The sequence below is a fragment of the Pelodiscus sinensis genome, chromosome 6 (genome assembly GCF_049634645.1).
Source record: "Pelodiscus sinensis isolate JC-2024 chromosome 6, ASM4963464v1, whole genome shotgun sequence".
NCBI lineage: Eukaryota > Metazoa > Chordata > Testudines > Trionychidae > Pelodiscus > Pelodiscus sinensis.
The window spans coordinates 69,796,176-69,818,546 of NC_134716.1; the positions used below are offsets into that span (position 1 = coordinate 69,796,176).

General features: G+C 39.1%; 1 long non-coding RNA gene across 2 annotated transcripts in view; it reads right to left on the reverse strand.

The window, feature by feature from the left end:
- Positions 1-22,371, reverse strand: part of LOC142829901 (uncharacterized) — a 169,919-nt gene that overhangs the window by 44,873 nt on the left and 102,675 nt on the right. For both annotated transcript variants that reach the window (XR_012904807.1, XR_012904808.1), the window contains exon 3: positions 17,922-18,068. This is a non-coding gene — a long non-coding RNA (uncharacterized LOC142829901). The remainder of the gene's footprint in view (positions 1-17,921; positions 18,069-22,371) is intronic.

The window sequence follows — 22,371 nt, forward strand, 5'->3', positions numbered from 1 at the left end:
CTCACTGAATAATTCCATCAAGGAAAGAGAATAAAGGAAGCCTGTGTTTAACAAACTCTCTTTTATTGTTACAGTAATTGGATCATTAATGTTAAAAAAAAGGGAAAAAAGAAAAAAAAACAGACACACACCATGTCTGATGTGAGGCAGCCCAGTTTTACAGTAATATATACGGTGTCTTTAATTGATATTAATCTTGATCAAGTACAGACCTTGTAAGCATCCTTGGGGAAAAAATCCAATTAAAAAAAATCCAAGGACCATCTTTCAATTTAGCCACAGAAATTAGAGATGGAAAAAGACATATTGGGCTATCACATTTTTCCCCTTGGGGCCAGTATAGGACAGCTCCCTCAAGCATCTCCTCCCTGATACTTTATCTAGTCCAAATTTAAATTAATCCAAACATTACAGGGACGTCTATATGCAGTTTTAATGTTTAGTTTTTAAATACTCCCTCCAAGTATCGCCTTATTTTTTATTTTAGTTGCCCCATATTACAATTAAGCTCCATTTCATAAGGAAAAGAAGGATTTAGCTCTTTCCTGAGCACTACTCTGTACACCAGCCACTTGCCAGAGCTAAGAACAAGGCATTGTCTTCCACACACTTTTTTCCCCTGAAGCACTTATATCTCCTGGTAACCTGAAAATTAGCAGCATAGCTTGGAGGGAAGGTGCAGTAGTTAGGATTCTAGCTTAGGTTAGGGACACCTAGGCTCAATTCCTAGATCTGCTACAGATTTTCTTAGGAAAATCAGGCACTTAGTGATCCAGTTATCATGAGTGAAGTGGGTGTGGCAGGACTTTCCCTCTCTCCAGAGCTGGGTGCAGATGGTGAGGTCCCTTATTAATACAGGTTGGACCTCCCTGGTTTGGCACCCTTGGTACATGCCTTGTCCCAAATGAGGGAGTTTGCCAGATCAGGGAAGGTCAATTACATCCCTCTGCCAATGGGATTCCGGGATCTCCCAGGGTCAGTCAGCAGACCTTGTGGAGTTTCCTTGCCCCAGGCTGCCAGGTTCCTAGGGCCCTACGGGGAAGTAAGAATAGAATCATAGAATCATAGAATAATAGGACTGGAAGGGACCTCGAGAGGTCATCGAGTCCAGCCCCCCGCCCTCAAGGCAGGACCAAGCTCCATCTACACCATCCCTGACAGATGTCTATCTAACCTGTTCTTAAATATCTCCAGAGAGGGAGATTCCACCACCTACATAGGGCCTCTGTACCCTTCCGAGCATGTCATAAGAGGCGACTAAGGAGGGTTGGGCATGAGCTAGCAACCCCATCCTGTAAAAATAAACATATGCTACAAAAACATGAATCATTTCAATTTGAATAGCAAGACAACCTCAAGAGGGATTATGATGCAGGGCAGCCAAACCAAAAAGGATACTGAACTGCTGATTCCCCTTCTTTCAGTAAAAAAAAATTCCAGAATGGACACCTGGAATGTGTGAATAATATGAGAGGTAGGTAAGACAGCCCAGGCAGTAAGAGAAATGAACAAGTACAAGCTAAACATAGACTCATAGACTTTAAGGTCAGAAGGGACCATTATGATCATCTAGTCTGACCCCCTGCACAATGTAGACCACAGAATCTCACCCACCCCTCCCAGAATAATCCTCTCACCTATATCTCAGATATTGAAGTCCTCAAATGATGGTTTAAAGACTCCAAGATTCAGAGAATCCTCCAGCAAGTAACCCATGCCCCATGCTACAGAGAAAGGTGAAAAACCTCCAGGGCCTCTGCCAATCTACCCTGAAGGAAAATTCCTTCCTGACCCCAAATATGGCGATCAGCTGAACCCAGAGCATGTGGGCAAGACTCACCAACCAGACACCCAGAAAAATGTTCTCTATAGTAACTCCTATCATCCCACCATTGGCCCATTTACCACTGATAGTGAAAGGTCAATTAATTGCCAAGATCATGTTATCCCATCAAACCATCCCCTTCATAAATCCATCTAGCTTAATCTTGAAGCCAGATAGATCTTTTGCCCCCACTGCTTCCCTTGGAAGGCTGTTCCAGAACTTCGCTCCTCTGATGGTTAGAAACCTTCGTCTAATTTTGAGTCTGAACTTCCTGATAGCCAGCTGATATCCATTTGGTCTTGTGTCCACATTGGTATTGAGCTTAAATAATTCCTCTCCCTCCGAGGTATTTATCCCTCTAATACTTTTAAAGAAAGCAATCATATCTCCCCTTAGCCTTCTTTTGGTGAAGGTACACAAGCCTAGTTCCTTGAGTCTCCTTTCATAAGACAGGTTTTCCATTCCTCGGATCATCTTAGTGGCCCTTCTTTGTACTTGTTCCAGTTTGAATTCATCCTTCTTAAACATGGGAGACCAGAACTGCACACAGTATTCCAAATGGGGTCTCACCAATGACTTGTATAACGGCACTAACGCCTCCTTATCTCTACTGTAAATACCTTACCTAATGCATCCCAAAACCGTATTTTCACGGCCATGTCACAATGGCGGCTCATAGTCATCCTGTGATCAACCAGGACTCCAAGGTCCTTCTCCTCTTCCGTTACTTCCAACTGATGTATCCCCAGCTTATAACTAAAATTCTTGTTATTAATCCCTAAATGCATAACCTTACACTTCTCACTATTAAATTTCATTCTATTACTATTACTCCAATTTACAAGATCATCCATATCTTCCTGTATGATATCCCGATCCTTTTCTGAATTGGCAATACCTCCCAACTTTGTGTCATCTGCAAACTTTATTAGCACACTCCCACTTTTGGTGCCGAGGTCAGTAATAAAAAGATTAAATAATATTGGTCCCAAAACTGATCCCTGAGGAACTTCGCTAGTAATCTCCCTCCAGCCTGACAGTTCACCTTTCAGTATGACCCACTGTAGTCTCCCCATTAACCAGTTCCTTATCTACCTCTCAATTTTCATATTGATCCCCATCTTTTCCAATTTAACCAATAATTCCCCATGTGGTACTGTATCAAATGCCTTACTGAAATCGAGGTAGATTAGATCCACTGCATTACCTTTATGTAAAAAATCTGTTACTTTCTCAAAGAAGGAGATCAGGTTAGTTTGGCACGATCTACCTTTTGTAAAACCATGTTGTAATTTGTCCCAATTGCCATTAACCTCAATGTCCCTAACTACTTTCTCCTTCAAAATTTTTTCCAAGACCTTGCAAACTAACAGGCCTGTAGTTACTTGAGTCACATTTTTTCCCTTTCTTAAAAATAGGAACTATATTAGCAATTCTCCAGTCAAATGGTACAACCCCTGAGTTTAGAGAGTCATTAAAAAATTTTGCTAATGGACTTGTAATTTCACGTGCTAGTTCCTTTAATATTCTTGGATGAAGATTATCTGGGCCCCCGAATTTACTCCCATTAAGCTGTTCGAGTTTGGCTTCTACCTCGGATTTTGTAATATCTACCTCCATATCCTTATTCCCATTTACATCATGGGAATTAGTGAGACAAGATGGGTACAGTCAGGTAAGGTACAAGTTTCATCAGGGGAAACAGTGCTCTACTCAGGCCATGAAGAGGAAAATGCACCACATATGGAGGGGGTTGCACTCTTGCTGTCACCAGCGGCAAGTAAAGTTCTTATAGCATGGGAACCTGCAGGGCCAAGAAGTATCCTTGCAATATTCAGGACCATAAACAGTAAAATTAATATGTATGTCATTCAGTGTTATGTACCAACAAATGATAAAGAGGAATCAAAAAAGAAGAATTTGATAACAGACTACAGCATGTGCTTGACAAGACAAAACCAAGAGATGTCATTGTAATCATGGGCGATTTTAATGTCAAAGTAGGAGATGACGACACAGGATATAAAGAGACTATGGGGAAGCATGGGCTAGGAGTTATGAATGAAAATGGGGAAATGTTTGCTAACTTTTGTGCAGTTAACCAACTTACTATAGGAGGAAGTGTTTTTCCGCATAAGAACATCTATAAAGCAACATGGATATCCCCCAAACATCAAACACAGAATCAGATCAACCACTTCTGCATTTATCGACAATTTAGATGATCCTAACAGGATGTTAAAGTACACAGCGGAGTTGATGTGGCCTCAGATCACCATCTACTGATGGCCAAACTGAAGCTAAAATTATGAAAACACAGGACAATACAAAACTATAGACCACGTTATAATGTAAGATTTTTAAAAGACCAGATAAAGAAAGAAATGTTCTGCATCATGCTTAGAAAAATTATCAAGCACGAGATCATCTAGATACAAATTTAAGCATTGACAGACAGTGGCAACAAATAAAAGATGCTTGAACTAGTACATGTGAAGAAGTCTTAGGCAAAAAGGAATGTCAGCACAGAGAGTGGATATCAGTGGAAACACTTGGGAGGATCGAAGAGAGGAGAGAGAAGGAAGTATTCTTATATAATAGTAAAACCAGAGCTGCCAAAATTATAGCCCAAGAGAACTATACAAATGCAAACAAATGGGTTAAAAAGAGCATTGGAGCAGGTAAGAAAAATTATATTGACAACTTAGCAAAAGAAGCTGAGGAAGCAGCAGTTATAGGAAATATGAAAGGTCTGTATGATTCAACCAAGAAACTCTAGAAAAATATTTACAACATAACCAACCAATCAAGGATAAAATGGGGAGAAAGATTACAAATGTAGAAAACCAGATGGAAAGATGGGTAGAACATTTTAGCAATCTTCTAAAAAGACCAGTTCTAGAAGATCCCCCAGAAATCCAGCCAGCTGAAAAAAAACTCTTGGTCGATTGTAGCAAGCCAAGTAAAGAAGAGATAAAGGAAGCAATTCAACTTCTAAGAAGTGGGAAAGTTGCAGGTCCTGATGGAATACCGGCAGAAGCTATAAATGTGGACATAGATGAATCAACAGAAATATTCCACAGCTTTACTAGTAACAGTTGGGAAAAGGAAGAATTATGGAGAGACTGGAGGAAAGGATATTTAGTAAAATTTCCAAAGAAAGGTGACCTACAAGAATGCACGAATTATAGAGGAATCATGCTTTTGTCAGTGCTAGGCAAAGTATTAAACAGGATAATTCTAGAAAGACTCAAGAAAACTATAGATTCCAAGCAAAGAGATGAACAAGCAGGCTTTCATCAAAATAGATCTTGTTTAGATCAGATAGCCACATTGCGCATAATTATTGAACAATGTTTAGAATGGAATGTTTCTTTGTATATCAACTTAGTGGACTATGAAAAAGAGTTCGACAGCTTGGATAGGGAAATGTTATGGAAATTATTACGGCACTATGGGATCCCTCAGAAGCTCATAAATCTCATAAAAAAGACCTATGAAGATATGAGCTGCAGGGCTTACATGAGGGTCAACTTACAGAACCCTTTAGAATAAAGTCTGGTGTTCAGCAAGGTTGTTGATTGGATCATGAGAGAAACAACAGCTAATGAGAGGAATGGAATCCAGTGGACCCTGTTTAAACAGCTACAAGACTTTGATTTTGCAGATGACCTAGCTCTTCTGTCACATAATCAATTTCAAATGCAAAATAAAATAGTGAAGCTGGACAAGATTTCACAGCAGATGGGACTGAAGATCCATGAGGGGAAGACCAAGATCATGAAAGTGAATGCAGCAAATAACAGCAGCCAAATTGTCCTGAGAGGAATGACACTGGAGGAAGTTGATACCTTCACTTATTTAGGTAGTATTGAAAATAAAGTGGGAGGTACTGACAAAGATATTAAGACCAGAATACAGAAGGCAAGAGTTTCTTTTATTATTTTAAAGACCATATGGAATTCAAGAGAGATCAAGCTACAGACCAAAATAGGGATCTTCAGCTCAAATGTAAAATAAGTACTTCTATATGGCTCAGAATCATGGTGAACAAGAAGGACAAACATCAAAAGATTGCAAACTTTTGTTAATAAATGCTTGCGTAAGATCATTGGCCTGAAGTGGTCTGACAAGGTTACAAACATTAGCATATGGGAAAGAGCAGGGCAATGCCCAGTAGAGCAAGAGATTTTGAGAAGAAGATGGCAATGGATTGGCCATACACTGAGGAAGCCACCAACTAGTATTACCAGACAATCCCTATCCGGGAACCCATATGGAAAAAGGGGCAGAGGCAGGCCAAAGAATAGTTGGAGAAGAGACCTGGATGTGAATGTGAGGAAAACGGGCAAAAGCTGGAGAGAATTGGAAAAGGTGGCACAAGACAGAGAGGCTTGGAAAGAAATTGTTGATGGCCTATGCTACCTTAGAAGCTAAGAGCAAAGAGAGAGAGATAGGGGCTACCAGTTCCCAGATCCGCTAGCCAGTCCCCACCACCGCAGCTCTGCTGGGCATCAGACTTCACTCAGCTCCAGTGCCCAAGCACTGCTGGGACTCTACTGTCCCAGGGCAGCCATGGCTGGGCTGCCACAGCTCTCAGGCACCAACACTGCCATGGCTCTGGGGTGCTGGGGCTTCTGTGGCTCTGGAGCTGCCAGGGCTCTGCACCCCAAGGCTGCTGGACTCCATTATCCTGGGGCTGCTGCAGCTTCCCAGCTCCAATGCTGCCAGAGGGAAGGGCATCGGGGGAGGGGGAAGGGCAGGGCGGGGCTGCAGTGGCAGCTGTGGCTCTGCTCCTTGGGGCCACCAGGGCTTCCACAGCTTCGCTATCCTGGGGCTCTGCTGTCCCAGTGCTGCCGCAGCCAACCCTATGGCCACCAGCCCACTGGTCCAGGGGCTCTCTGATTCAGCAACATCCATGATCCTGCTGGACTACAGATGTTGCTGAACCAGAGCGTCCCAGACTAGAGAGGTTCAACGTGTAGGGCCAAATAAGTATCCTTGAAAATAACCATTGACAATTATACATCCATGATTTTTTTAATAATACAGGCAGTCCCCAGGTTACGTACAAGATAGGGACTGTAGGTTTGTTCTTAAGTTGAATTTGTATGTAAGTCAGAACTGGTACATATTGTAGGGGAAACTCTAACCAAACATTTCTCCAGAGCTCAGTTTTATTCTCCCACACCTCACTTCCCTCAGTCCTTTATTCTCAAGCTGAGGTGTCGGCTGAGAAAAGCTACTCTGTGTCTCCCTGGTCTGCTGGGGGGAAGCAGCTAGTGTGGGGTTCCCTCACCCCGTTTGTAAGTAGGGATCCGATGTAAGTTGGATCCATGTATCCCGGGGACTGCCTGTATATAAAGCAGCGAAGTATTGAGGGTGAGGGATGGGACAGAAGGGGATTTCTCAGCAATAGAAAAATGGTAATAGAAATGTAGCCGTGTTAGTCTGGTGTAGCTGAAACAAAATACAGGACTATGTAGCACTTTAAAGACTAACAAGATGGTTTATTAGATGATGAGCTTTCGTGGGCCAGACCCACTTCCTCAGATCAAACAGTGGAAGAAAATAGTCACAACCATATATACCAAAGGATACAGTTAAAAAAATTGTATTTTGTTATAGAAAAATGGAACATTGCTACAGAATTGAGGGACCATTGGCATGGAATTTGGACCTATTACCTCATAGAGCACATAACCAAGGATACACACACCACCTCTTAACATGCCTAGAGGGGATTCAGCCACTAGGGCACCTCACTCCCTTTTCTGTACATGTGTGGGACATCAATGTATAGAGTCTACGCACAGGTCATAGAAGTTATTAGGATCTATGTTATATGGTAATCATACCTCAGAATCCCAAACAGATGTCACTTGAAAAATCCAATGCATGCTGTTTACTTTTGTTTAATGCATAAAAGATAATGAATACAAGATCAGATGAGGTTGGAGAAGCGATATCTTTTCTTATACCAACTTTTGCTGATGAAAGTCAAGCATCTACCTGAAGAAGAGCTCCATGCAGCTCAAAAGCTCGTGTCTCTCACCAGCAAAAGTTGGTTCAAGAAAAGATTCACCTCACCTACCTTGTCTCTCTAATACCATAAGATCAACAGTCCTAAAACATCACTACAAACAACCATGGAAATAGAACTGTCAGTTCCATTTTTGCTTCTGACACGCTTCAAATCACTTTTACATTCCTGCTCTTTTGTGCTAATACTGTTCTAGCGTACTTAAACAGCATGTACAGTAATGATTTGGTTAAAGGCACTCAAAATACTTTTGACTGAAAAATTAACAAAAAGCACAAATATTGGGTAAAATCATGAAGTTCTTATTCAGATTTCGCTCATAACTTATCCATGCAACCTCCTCTACTGCTTCCTGTTGGTTTGCCTGAGTGACATTCTCTTGCTTTCTTCTGGAAGATTGTTCTGAATCCTTTATTTTATTTTATTACAAAACCTAATAGAATTCAAAAGATGACATTCTTCTTGAGAAATATAAGGATTTATATAAATACAGTTAAAGTAAATGATAAAAATATGAAATTATAAACTATTTTAAAATAGTTTTTATTCATTCAAAAATAAGATTGTACAGTCACTCTTGGAAGGAGGGGGAAAAGGAACATGTGATTTAATTTCATTGTTTTAGAGAGCATTAATCTAAAGACTTCAGGTCTGCCTGAAAAATGTTTAGTTAAGTCTAATGAAACTAGCTAGTGTTTCATTAACCTAACATTAAGCTTCTCTAGACAAAACATTTTAATAAAAATTGCCTCATATTCCTTGAAACCAATAGATTTTCATGGAAGTCACTGGAAACAACATATCCTGCCTTTAACCCCAGACACAAAGTGTGCACAAACATGTTAGGATTCTAAATGAGAAATAATTGGATTAAAGTTGAGAAAATCCTAACAATCAACTAAAATAATAAAAGTTGTTTCTATTTTACCACATAGTAACCACTCACAGTTAAAATCTCATGATCACTTGGGGCTATGTAACATACTATTTGCACTGTGGCCAAGTTGTGCATGTGTGCACTGACTGCAAGCAGCTCATAGTCATCAGAATGCAGATAAAGTCTCATGGCACCAGAGCTGTAGGACTGGAAGAGCAGCGAAAACTCATTGTCTAGAACTGTGTCTAGAGACAACAATGTTGTCAACCCCAAAACCAGCTGCCCTACTTGCAGAAACTGGTCTCACTATGATGAGAGAGAGCTACGGTGGAAAGGAATGACAAAAAGCCAGATTTTAAAAAGGTCCCTGAAGATGCAAATAGGGCATAGTGGTAATTTCAAAAGCATCTTAGTGCCTATCTCCCTTGAAATCATTTTTAAAATCTGGCCAAACTCCTCTGGCTGGGACCCCTCTTCTAACTGAAGTGATTATTCCTCATGAACCAAGCATGCTGCTCTAGGGGAGGGAATTACGGTGAGAGAGTTAGACTGTGGCAATAAGGAGCTTATTAGAAATGTCAATATCAGGGCACGTGGTGACACAGATCCAACTGATGATTTACTAACAAATGGCAAAGATTTTGCATCTCACAAGACAGCTCAGTAACTTTGGCAAGTTGCAGGGAGGAGCCCAAGGTCACAATATACTCAGTACGGGTACCACTGACATACGGCCGCTGTAGGAGAGAGGCCCTGGAGGCTAAACTGAGCTCACTAAGTAAAAAAGATTAGGTCCTGGGCATTTATGATAGCTTTCTCTGAAATGTTTCCAGTTCCACATGGAGGGCCAGGTAGACAAGGGTAACTTTGGAGTGTTGATGCATGGATACAGATATAGATAATATAAAGAGGCTGGATTTAAGTTTATTAAACACTGTAGAATTTTTTGAAGAAGGGATAGAGTATGCAGAGGATCCCTATTACCAAAGTTGATACATATTGTTGTAATGAACAGACAATCAGTGATTTTGGAGTGCGAAGGTTGAGAATGTCACAAACTAGCAGCAAAGGGAGAAGGCGTGTCATGAGGAGCACTCATGTTGGACACAAATCTGCTCAGATTAGAAATACAGAGGTCTTTGTGTATGACAGAACAGAACTTATAAAGGAAAGAAAAGTTGAGCTTATAGAGGGAAATTCTAGAAAAGCTACAAGAGTCAGACAAAAAACAAAAAACAGATGAACCAGAACTGCTGGCAATCGGAGAAGGACTTGACATAATAGGCTTTGCTGAAACATAGCAAAATGACATGATATTATAATACTTTACTACACAATATACAGAAAGGAAAGATTAGGTAAGAGAAGTCAAACAGCAGCTTAATATCTAAAAAAGAGTAATATGCAATCTAAGATAAAATTACTAAGTGGACTATAAGCAGAACCTGTATGAATACAATATCCAAGTTGTAATTGTATGAGTATACCAATAAGTTTACAGCACTAGCTTCCTGATCAGGCAAAGAATAATGAGTGCACACTGTTGAGTTACATCAAAGAAACAAGTAAGTCTAATAAAATAGTAATAGAGGGTGACTTCTTTTCCCACTTCCTGGTAAATACTTCTCTACGGTTGTGTCTAGACTGGCAAGTTTTTCCGCAAAATCATCTGCTTTTGTGGAAAAACTTGCCAGCTGTCTACACTGGCCGCTTGAATTTCCGCAAAAGCACTGACGATCTCATGTAAGATTGTCAGTGCTTTTCCGGAAATACTATGCTGCTCCCGTTCGGGCAAAAGTCTTTTTCCGAAAAACTTTTGCGCAAAAGGGCGAGTGTAGACAGCAGAGATTTGTTTTCCACAAAAAAAGCCCCGATCGCGAAAATGGCGATCGGGGCTTTTCTGCGGAAAAGCGCGTCTAGATTGGCCACGGACGCTTTTCTGTAAAAAGTGCTTTTGCGGAAAAGTGTCCTGCCAATCTAGATGCACTTTTCCAAAAATGCTTTTAACGGAAAACTTTTCCATTAAAAGCATTTCCGGAAAATCATGCCAGTGTAGACGTAGCCTACTTGTTTATCTTTCAATATGCAATGAGTTTTACTGAAGCATGAGGGTGGATCAGGATTGGGTCAGTAATCCTAAATAAATCAGAGGATTTGATTCAACAGCTATGATGGAACCAATTATCAACATAATTAAGCTGAATAACTTCTGTGGAAGAATAACATCAAAAACTAAAAACTCGGGGCAAATAATTTTTAATACCTCAAATTTTTCTCTACACATGCACACAAAGATTGTAAGAGCTCCATATCATGCAACATAAGGTCATAAAATATTTTGAATAATTTTAGCAGCACAAAAATTAATAAAAATTGAGTAGCTGTTCCCAGAATATTCAATATTGTAGAAATTGGATTTTATTTTATAGAAACAAAATGAGAGATTTGTGATATATTCAAGTAAAGTCTCATAGACTCTGGAATATTCTTAAGCTATAGGTTGTTTGTTGTTTTAAACCAAATGCCTTGGATTTCTAATTCTAATTAGATTCTTTCATTTCTTTATGATTCAGTTGTCTGCTTTTTTCCCCATTATTTTTCATTTTTTCTGTGGCCTCTGAACTTCTGTGTTCTGACTGAGATGATGGGTGAAATCCCAAACCTGTTGAAGTCAAGATAAAAGCCTCAATGACTTCAGTTCATCTTATCAGATGAGGAGCTGTGCCAAGACAATTTGTGGCAGCCTTATCAGCAAACTGCAGAACCCTCAGACCATCATCAAATCTTGTCCAGATTAGGTGAGATATTCTCTTTGGCTACTGCTGTATGTGGGATTCTCTCATTGGCCCCAGATGTGAAGGATGGCTGCACATTGAGCCTGGTCCCATCTAAATCTATTCAGGAGTACCCTTGAGCAGCATGGCAAATCAAAACAGGGTATAAACATGGTCAGATCAGTTATAAGAGATTGGTTTCTGACATCATTTGCAGACCTTTCTCTATGCCACATCAGCATCCCAGAGAAATCTAGGCAGGGCAAGTAGGCCCACAATGGGCACCCTGATGACAAGCACACACTTCAGTGTTTGAAGAGGTCTCTACATGGTGGTATGTCAGGTACAGGCTGGTCTTCTCAACCATTCTGGCTCTAGCACTCTCAAGAGAGATGTGTGGAGGAATATGTTGCTTCACACACAGAGCTACAGCACTCATGTGGATTGAATTACCTCAGCTATAATACAGATGGTTGACTATATTTGTGTGTTGACCAACTTGAAATAAGATGAATGGTGCCAGATCAGAGCATCGCATTCTGCAGCACAGTAACAAAGGGCTAAACTTGGTGATCAGAGAGCCTGAGCATTTTGTTCCTCTTTAAATGCTGGCCCATGTCCTTAGAAGGTTAAGTGACCTCACCTTTGTTAAAGCTTGCCTTGGATTGCTCTGATATGAAAGAGACTTATCTACCTACTTCAATGAAGCACTTATGAGGTCAGAAGCAAAAAAAGTGTCAAAATATCACCAGTAATGCTATAGTATTTCTGCTATGACCAGAAACATGAAAAATCAGAAGTCTTAGGGAGTAGCATGTTCTTCAGCTATTGCCAAATAATTTTACTGATGGAAGAGGTTAGGATAGCTAACCCTCCCCCTAGAAGGGAGGGATAGTTCAGTGGTTTGAGCATTGGCCTACTAAACTCAGGGTTGTGAGTTTAAGTCTTAAGGGGGCAATTTAGGGATCTGCAGCAAATCTGTCAGGGATGATACTTAGTCCTGCCATGAGAGCAGAGGACTGGACTCAATGATCTCTCAAGGTCCCTTCCAGCTCTATGAGATAGGTATATCTCCATATATTAGTATTGAGCCCCTAGGATGCATCTCAAAACAAAAATAGATTGCCAGTCCTCATGGAATTTCACCTCTCTTTTTTTAGGGACAGAATTTCTGTAAGAAATTTTTTTCCCTCTGATTTCAGTAATCTATCTATGCTACCTAGGCCCTACTTGATGAGTTTATTTTTAAGCCCCAGTAGCTCAAAGTATTACATTTTTCCACCTGAAGTACCTGATGAAAAACTGTTAAATGTTCAGTTGATGTCAGTGGTAAAACCACACTGATTTCAAGTGGACAGGACCTCATCCCAGTGTGTGTCTAGACTACATAGCTCCGTCGTTTCACGAGGCATAAAGGATCTGACAACAAAGGGTTCTGGGGTCGGCTGATCCTTGTCTAGACTACCGCGCTGTACCAACAATCAGCTGATCTGCACAGTGCAGCGGCCATTTTGATGTAAATGAAACAGCGATTATTTAAATCACCGCTTAATTTCCCTTTGCCAAGTACACTCATCTACATAGCTCCGTCGACGGAGCCATGTAGTCTAGAAACACCCCGAGTGTTTTTGTCCATCTCAGTTAAAGAAATAAAGAAGAGAGCAGACCAGATGTCATCAGTGCTGATGAACTGAAATTCACAGAAAAGCTGAGTGATAAGAGAATGATGGCTGAGATGTGATGCTGAAAGAGGCCAAATGATGATCAGAAAGGAGTAATTCAACAACAAGACACACACACACACACACACACACACACACAGAGTGTGTAGTACCTGAGGAAGATGAAGTCAAGTGACAGTCCTTTAATGAGTGAGTGAGTTGAAGTAGGTTAAAGATCAAATGAAGAGATAAGGGTGAGAAAATGTGCAGCTGAGGGATCAGACAGGTCATCAGCATGGAAGATGAAAAACCCACCAATGAATGTAAGAAAATGTGATGGGCGGGAGAATAGGGGGAGAGAGAGAATGGGAGAGAACCAGGAATCAAAGTCAAATGAGTTGGGGACAATCAATGACAGCAATATAGAAGGGGAGTATCATGAGGTATATGTATCCAACAGTAGTCCAGTAACCAAAGTTTAATACGAGCATTGCCAGCCACTGATGATTAGCAGTCTCACGGTAGCTAGGACGATAAATGGCTGGGAATCAGAAGGGTGGGAATTACCAGAGGGATGAGCAGACTAGAGTCAAGAGCTTCTGCCATCAAGCTATTAAAGAGCCACCCAGAGACAACAACCCTGAAAGGAGATGAATTGATTGGCAGGCTGGAGAGCTACAGAAATACAGTGGAAAGTAGGAATGCTCTTAGGGCACTATCAGAACTGAAGAATCCCGATCCTGCTTATTTAGCTTAAGGGCCCTAAGCAGGAACCCAGTGGAGTGGCCAGGCTTGGATTCCTCTCCTGACTCCCTGGTGGACTGGAGATTGAAAAGGGTTTTTCAGACTCTTGAACATGAAGAATAGACTAACAGTCCCATTAGGCTATATGAATCCAAGGCCTGAGTCATGATTGGCCAGAGAGGACACTATTGCATGGATGTATCACCTCCTAGGGAATAAGAATGCAATGAATATGTGAAAGAGCAGCAAAGGGGAGGAAGGGAGGCAGGATCAGAGGTGGCTGAATTGGGAAAGAAGTCAACACCCCCACCATGCTCTCATGGTCAGTCAGGGAGTATAAGAAAAGGAGAGGCACATGAAAGAGAAGGTATGTGCAGAGGTTTCTGTGACTGTCAAGAACTGAAGGGAATGAGATATGAAGACGTGATATTTTGGAGATAGAGTGGGAATTCCATAGTAAGAGAAGAGAGATAAGTGAAGTTAGAAGTGTGGTACCAGAAAGGCTGAGGTTGTGGCAGAGATGGATGGATGAGAGATGTGGAGAAGATGGGAATGAAGGAAGAGCAGGGGTGGGACAAATGTCACAAAAAGGTGAGAAGTAATCCATTATTTTTCCTATAATGTGCTGGTCTCTTCCCAAATTTAAAAAAGAACACATGATCACTGCCACGGAACAAGTCTACACAACAAATGTAGAGATTTTACACAAGACAGTTATTCTTGTCTCAACTAAACCTCAGAAAACTTACAGTCTGAAAGACAAACTGGCAAAAGGTAGGGGAAAGATCTCTAAGGTATACATGAAGTGGTCAATTGGCTATATGTTGGCAATACATACATCAATGCTTTCCCTATTTGCTTTAGTTTGTTCATTACTGACAAACAAAAAATTTCAATATTGAGTTTTGAGAAAATATTGCGTGGACCATAAACTGTGGAAGCTTTTAGTACCACTTAGTGACAATCTAAAATGTTCTGAAATAGCTGCCATAGCCAATGAACTTACTAACCTAACCTCAGGCAGAAGGCTTCAACTTAATGGGGCTTTTCTTTAGCATGCTTGAGTGGTTCTACAAACAACAGAAAACTGTCCACGTATGCTATAAAAGCATTGTTGCAGTGGTATTTTATTACTGTCAATTACCATTCAATGGGCATCTCAAGTGATTTTCCAGAGTAGCTCTTTTAAAAGGTAGGGATTCAGATAAGTATGAAAAAGCACTCTTGTGCATGCATGAATAAACTGTCTTTGTACCTGTATACAAACACATCTATCTAGCCATTTAAATTATTTTTGCATGTAATTATAGTAATAGCAAATGGAATGCAAAGGCAGTTGTGTCTCAAACATCCATTTTGTCATTGTAACTGTACAGAAATGAATTAGAGACCACTTGTTACAACATATTTCTGATTATTCATGAGTATTTGTCCTAAATAAGAAGAAATGCAATAGTAAGAGTTTAAGCAGCGGGCATACAAAGCCAACTAGATCTGCTCAATTTTCCATGCCCACTTCCAAAAGGATTCCCTAAAATATTTAGGTTTGTTTCTTCAGCTTTTATCTCAACAAAGGTGCCATTCCAGCTCTACAATAAGCTGACGCAAGAGTATATTTGTATTTGTTGAAAATATCACAAAAGAAAACATACTTTAATTTTTACTATTACAAAGTATTAAATCAAACAAGCAATTGAAGAATTCTAACGAATCGTACTGCCTGCATTACGTATCATAGTTGGTCAAAATATTTCAAAAAATAAAATGGTTTTATCAGGAATGAGGAGCGGAAGAAGTGAATTTATTTTTATATTATAAACTGTAAACATCCCAACTTTCACATTATTTTCAATATACTTTCTGTATTGTTTTAACATTTGGAGTGCAATCTATAATCTGACCACCACCACCTCTGTTGTTTATATGACAGAAATTGGAGCTGAGGTGATACTGCTTTTGCATTTCCTTTTTTAGCAGTAACAATTAGCTGACATTTTTTACCAAGACAATAATTTCTTAAGTAGGATGATCATTTAAAAGAGTTTTATTAGATTAAATAAAAGGAGGTAAATCAAGAAAATGAAATGTTTTGTTTCATATGATGTTTTTGTTTAATACAAATATAACAACACTGTACTCTGGCCTAAATATCTCAATACTTATATTTCGCAGAAAACACTCCATGCAAAATTAATGACTGTAGCTGTTGGACTTAACACCTATGTTGTTAACCTTGTTAACATTTTAATAGCCCTTCATTGCAAAGTTGCTGTTGTAATGACTTTTGATTATATGTCAGTTCAATTTCTAAAAGTGTCAGTATTGTTTTCTGGTGTGATTTCTCTTCCTTTCCTCTTCTCCCACAGGCCCTTCAACATTTTTTACTTGTCATGATTGGAAAAACCCTGTCTAGTCCAAATATAATCAGGTTATAACTTTCCCAAGCAGGATTTGGAACACATTAACAGATACCTTGTAATCTCTGTACCTGAAAAATTGGTATTGATGGCAAACTGAACCTCAGTTGGAAGTAACCAAAAACTTACATAATATGCCACCTTTTAAAGTAGATCCTGTTTTTCAAAATTAGGTGTAAACAAGCATTTATACACATTTGACTCATGTTCATGACTGCCAGATGCATGCAAGCGAATAAGTATTTGCATGCATTATCATGACCAGTTAATTCCATAACTGGTAAAGGCCAACCATGAATACTACATTGGCAAATCTGCATGTAGTATTTAAATCCACAAGTTAGACCTACCCACAAATATTTGCATACACAACTTTGAAAATCTGTCCCATAGAGTTTCTATAATATTATTTAACCTATATTTACCCATTTTCATTCCTAAAATCTGTTTAAGGTTACAAAGTTAGTAGGTGACCAGATGGGATTACAATGATAAATACTCAAAATAGAAAAGGGTGTAAAGTCGTCAGATGTAAAGGATATGTCAGAAACCAGTCTACCTAAACTTGCCCTCCATTCAACACTTCTCTTGGGATGCACTAAATGCTTCCTCAGCTGTAACAAGTGAATAATTCATCCCCTGTATTTCCTCCCACGGCCAAACATGAAAGAGTACAGGGTCTTTGAAAGTTCACTGGTTAGTGAATAATGAAACTGCTTACAAATGGGATGAACTGCAATGGTTACTAAATATGTAATGATGGCGACATGAATCTAATATGATTCTAGCCTGACTTGTTTGTTGGCTAGTTGAAGACTATGGCCTTGATTTATAAAGCAAGTCATATTTTGCTTATGGAACTTTCATGCTGATTTCACAAGATGGAAATGTAAAGTGCAATTAAAAGTATGCTAAAGTGTGTGCTATGGATTAAAGGACAAAATTACAACATTTACTAAATTTCATAGATCTCAAGGCTAGAAGGAACCATTTTAATCACCTATTCTGATCTCCAGTATAAAATAATGTTTTCTCAGTTGAACTACAGGTTGAACTTCTCTGATCTGGCATTCTCTGGTCCAGCAACATCCTCTGGTCCAGCAGGAACCTTGGGTGGGCAAAGCGTATCAGGCAAAGGGGTGCTCATTTTGCTAGGGTCCCCCAATTGGCTGGGGCCTCTGGACACAGCCCATTGGCCCAGTAGCTTATCTGACAATGAGTAACAGGGCTCTTAACCATTAAACACACTCACAGTCTTCCACCATCTTCCCTAAACAGGCCAAATTATTCTCATTATTGAGGAGATGGGACAATAAGAGTAAATGTGTCCTTTACTAAAGTATAAAACACTGTTTTGCCTTCATTATAATAATTTCTTGGCTGTCCTCATAAACTAAAAGGTTTGTTTGTTTGTTTGTTTGTTTGTTTGTTTGTTTGTTTGTTTTAAATTTTGCCAGAGCACTCTACTGAGTTTAGGAGACTGTCAGGAGGTGAGTACGGGCACTATGTAAAACTGTACTAATGCAATCATATCTCACATCTATGTACAGCAAGGCACTTAACAAATAAAACCAACTTACCTCAAATCAACAGGAGTAGGCATAGCAAACAGATAATCTTTACTTTTGATTTAAGAAGTCAGTGGCTCAGTCCATAAATCTCAAGAGGGATAAAGTTCTCAAGATGTGATGCATTACAGGCAAACATTTCACAGGAAAATCTTGGGACTAAGGATGAAGATGAGAAAGATCATTTTACTGTAGAGAATGAATAGAGGTTATTAATACAAGAAACAGTGTTATGTTTCACATTCAGTGCTGAATATAATGAGAATCTGAAAAGTCATTGAGTTTTAAAGGAAACTAATAACAAGCACTGTTCCATTTGTATCCAAATATAAATCAGATCAAAATACAAGACAGACTACTTTTCAATAAACTGCCTTTCCAACTCAACTCGAGCACTATTTGATAAATGTAAAGGAAACAATTTTCAGACTGAAGATACATGTGCGAAATGTGCATTTTGCACATGCAAAACATATAATTGTGCATGTAAACAAATGATTGTATATGCAATTATTTTGCAGTTGCACAATCCTACACTAACTGCTCATTGCCTATTTTCTCTGAGATACTACTTGTTTTGCACGCTTATCTTAGGGTGTATTTATACTGCACCCATAGCTCGGAATAAGCTATGCAATTTGAGCTATGCAAATTGTGTAGCTTATTTCGAGTGTGTTTCAAAATAGCTTATTTCAAAGATTGGTGTTGTCTAAACAGTGCAAAATTTTGAAATAAACCGCTATTCTGAAACATTCCTTAATCCTCATGGAACAAGGTTTACAGGGACATCAGAATAGTGAGCCCTTTATTTTGAAAACTATTTTGAAATAATGAGCTTGTTTAAAAGACATGGAATAGCTATTTCAAGATACCGGAAGTATCCCGAAATAGCACCGACGTACTAATAGTATAGACGTACCATTAGGGTTTTAGTTTTTGTTTTTTTTAATTTGTCTCCTTAGGTTTAAAAGTTAAAATTAAACTTTCAAGTGTTAAATTTTCAAAAAAAAAATCTAATTTGCCAGCATGAAAAAAATGTGTTCTTATATGCTGTGTCCTCAGAACCTATATTTGTATTCACAAACTGGGTGCTGGTGTTTGCACATGATCATGTGTAATTAACTGATATTAATGCATAAATGTGGGTTTCTCAAACATTTCTCAGTGCACCAGGAGAGAAAGGCAACTTGATCTGTGTGGCCTGATCTCACTCTGAGCTCTATTACATTAAATGAGACCATGTGCATGAGGGTGCATAAGAATTTGTGCAGTTTCAAATATTGGGCCATATTTTTGTTCCTTTGTCTTTAAATATACTGTATGATAATTTAGCCTTTAAAAGTCAATGTAGGAAGCCAGCCAGGTAGCATGTATTGTAATTGTCTCAAATCATAGCTGCTTTGTTGTTTACTTTCTAGTTCCTTTGGGGATGATATATTGGTTTATATAATGGCCACAATTGTTTTATTTCATTCTCATCTGATACTGTCTTATCATGGATAATGACTATTTTTTCCTATAGGAGAAAATAAATAAAAATTCAACTTATTGAAAAATATTATAAGTAGACCTGCTGTAACTTTACACATTAGGTCACTTTCTCCATACCCCAGGTTAAACAGAAGCAGCTCCCAGTGAAGTCAGCATTTCACCAGCATCTGTGTTAGTATATTATTTGATTAGTGTATCATAGCAAATAAATCATATCTTAAAAACAAGAAGGAAACCTCTCAGACCAGAATAGGGAAAGAACAGGTTAAGTAATAAGTAGATCTGATAGATGTATTCAAATCCGATAAAATTCATTCTAGAATACTCAAGGAACTAGCTGAAGCAATATCCAAGCCATTAATATTTTTGAGAGCTCATGAATGGGTAAAGCCTCACAGGACTGAAGGGAAATAACAGTACCTTTTTTCAAAAAGGGGACAAAAGGAGCAGCTGGGAAATTATAGACCAATTAGCATAACTTTAATACCTAGAAAGATACTGGAACAAATTATTAAACAATGGGTTTGTTCAAACCTAAAGGATAAGGTAATAAGTAATAACCAAAACAGATTTGTCAAGAATATATCATGCCAGACTAATCTAGTTGCCTTCTTTGACAAGGTAACTGGACTAGTGGGTAAGTTGGAAGAAAGATATTATATCTCTTGACTTTAGTAAGGCTTTTGACACCGTCTAATATGACATTTCAATGAACTAGGGAAATACAATCTAAATTCAATTACTTATTATGTTCATGGAATATACACAGATTAAAACATAAAATACTCTGTGCTGGAAAGTTGCAACTTAACACTATTTTATTTCTCAGAATTCAGAACTCTTATAGACAAGAACTGAGAAAGAGAGAGAGAGAGCGCACGAGCTGCATACTGATAGCTGCTAACACACACCATGTGCTTTCCTATAGATCTCCCTATCCTGTAAGCATGGCCAGCAAATCCTTGATGCTTGAAATGATAGTTTATCATTTTAATACAGTTTTCAGTAGACCACATTGCTTAAAGGTAAATGCTGGAACCTTTACTTGTATGTTCCCAATTTGAAATTTATAAATAAGATATAAAATTAAACAGAATTCTTTAAGGTTCAAGCATCCCTTTAAGAAGGTTGTAGATAATGAAATTTAGTGGAGGACTCTAAATGACAAGTGATAAAATATTATATTTATTTAATATAAGATAATCAATCAGGCTTTACAACACAATCATGTACTGAATTTATATTCAATTCACAGATGAAATAATGCCTTTAGAGGTTGCCAGTCCCTAGATGAGGAGAATGGGTACAATCTTTCCTCTAATGGTACCTAGGTGTTAGACAGGAGAGCCTAATCTAATATTAGTGCACTAGCATTTTTATAATCAATTATAATAATGCACCTTAATTAAATATTAAATCTACCTTTTTGCCACAAATATTTTCTTATTTCTCATTGAATTGTTACCATTAAGCATCATCTTACTTAACCTGTGCACCGATACTATAGCAATAACTATCAGTATAGATATCATTTCCCCAAAAATTAACATTTTATCTAAAACACTTGTAAAAACCATTTAGGACCGAAACATGTATACCTGTACAAGATGTTATATCCTAACTTTTTTTTAACTTGCCTCTTAATTGTCTTACTTTATTTCACCCATATTTTACCAACCCTTATGTGATTCTTGTCAACCCTATTATTTGAGAAAAAATTGTTTGGCATATATTTCTATAGCATTGTGATGGGGCATCTGCCCCACACTGGCCCTTTAAGGTTTAAAACCCAGCCCTGGCAGAGGGCTGGAGCAATGGAGCCAGCCACTTAGGCAAAGACTGCCAATTAAAGCCCAGACAGGGCTGTATAAATAAAGGCTCCTGGAGGGGAGGAGACACATGGACCCACTCTTGCTTCAGCTATGGAGCAGGAGGGACCAAGCTGCCAGGTAAGCTAGAGACTTCCTGACTTAGAGTAGGGGTGGGGAAAGGTAGGCTGAGATGAAGAAGCTCTGGCCAGGCAAGCTCCCAGGCTTCAGGGCCTGAAGCAAGGCCTGAGTGTATTAGGGCAGCAGAGAGGCAGGCTGGGTAGGCAAAGGCAGCAGGTCCACACCCCTTGCCAATGATAAGGGGCCATTTCAGACTGCAGTTTGCCCCTGTGGCAGTGGCTAGATGATGACTGGAAGTAGCGTGATTGAGGAAAGGTGGACATAAGGGGTGGGAGTTCCCAGAAGGAAAGAACCCAAGAGTGTAGGAGCATTGCAGCAGGGCGATACCCAGAAGGGAGGACATCATAGTCTGGGAGGAACGTGGGACCCAACACAGAAGTGGAGGAAAAATAAATAACATGGCTGAGACGCCAGCAGAAAGAGGGCACTAGAGAGCTGAAAAGCTAATTCCCAGAGTGTCCAGCAGGAGGCACACGTGCTGGTGAGTCATGCTATGTTACAAGAATCTATAGGTTAAAATGAGTAACTGGTTGAACAAACCAGTTCTATGGTTCACTTTCAAAATGGAAGGACTTATCAACTGGGGAACAGTACTGTTCAATATTTTTATTAGTGACTTTGAAGATGAAGTGGAGACTATGCTTATACATTTTTCTAATGAAACCAAGCTAGGAGGGGTTGCTTGCCCTAATGAGGACAGAATTAGAGTTCAAACTTACCTTGATAATTTGGAGTTGGTCAGCAATCAATAAGACAAAGTTCAATAAATAAAAGTGCAAAATATGATATTCAGAAAAGAAAAATCAAGTCCACAAATATAAAATAGTGAATAACTTTTTTACTTCAGCACTAGAGGATGGGAGGATATAATAAATCACAAACTGAATGAGTCGGTGTGGTACAGCTGCAAAAAAGAGAAGTGTCATTCTGGGGTGTATTAACAGGAATTTCATATGTAAAACATAGGAGGCAATTCTGCTCCACTGGGCACACGTGAGGCCTCAGGGTACTGTGTCCAATCA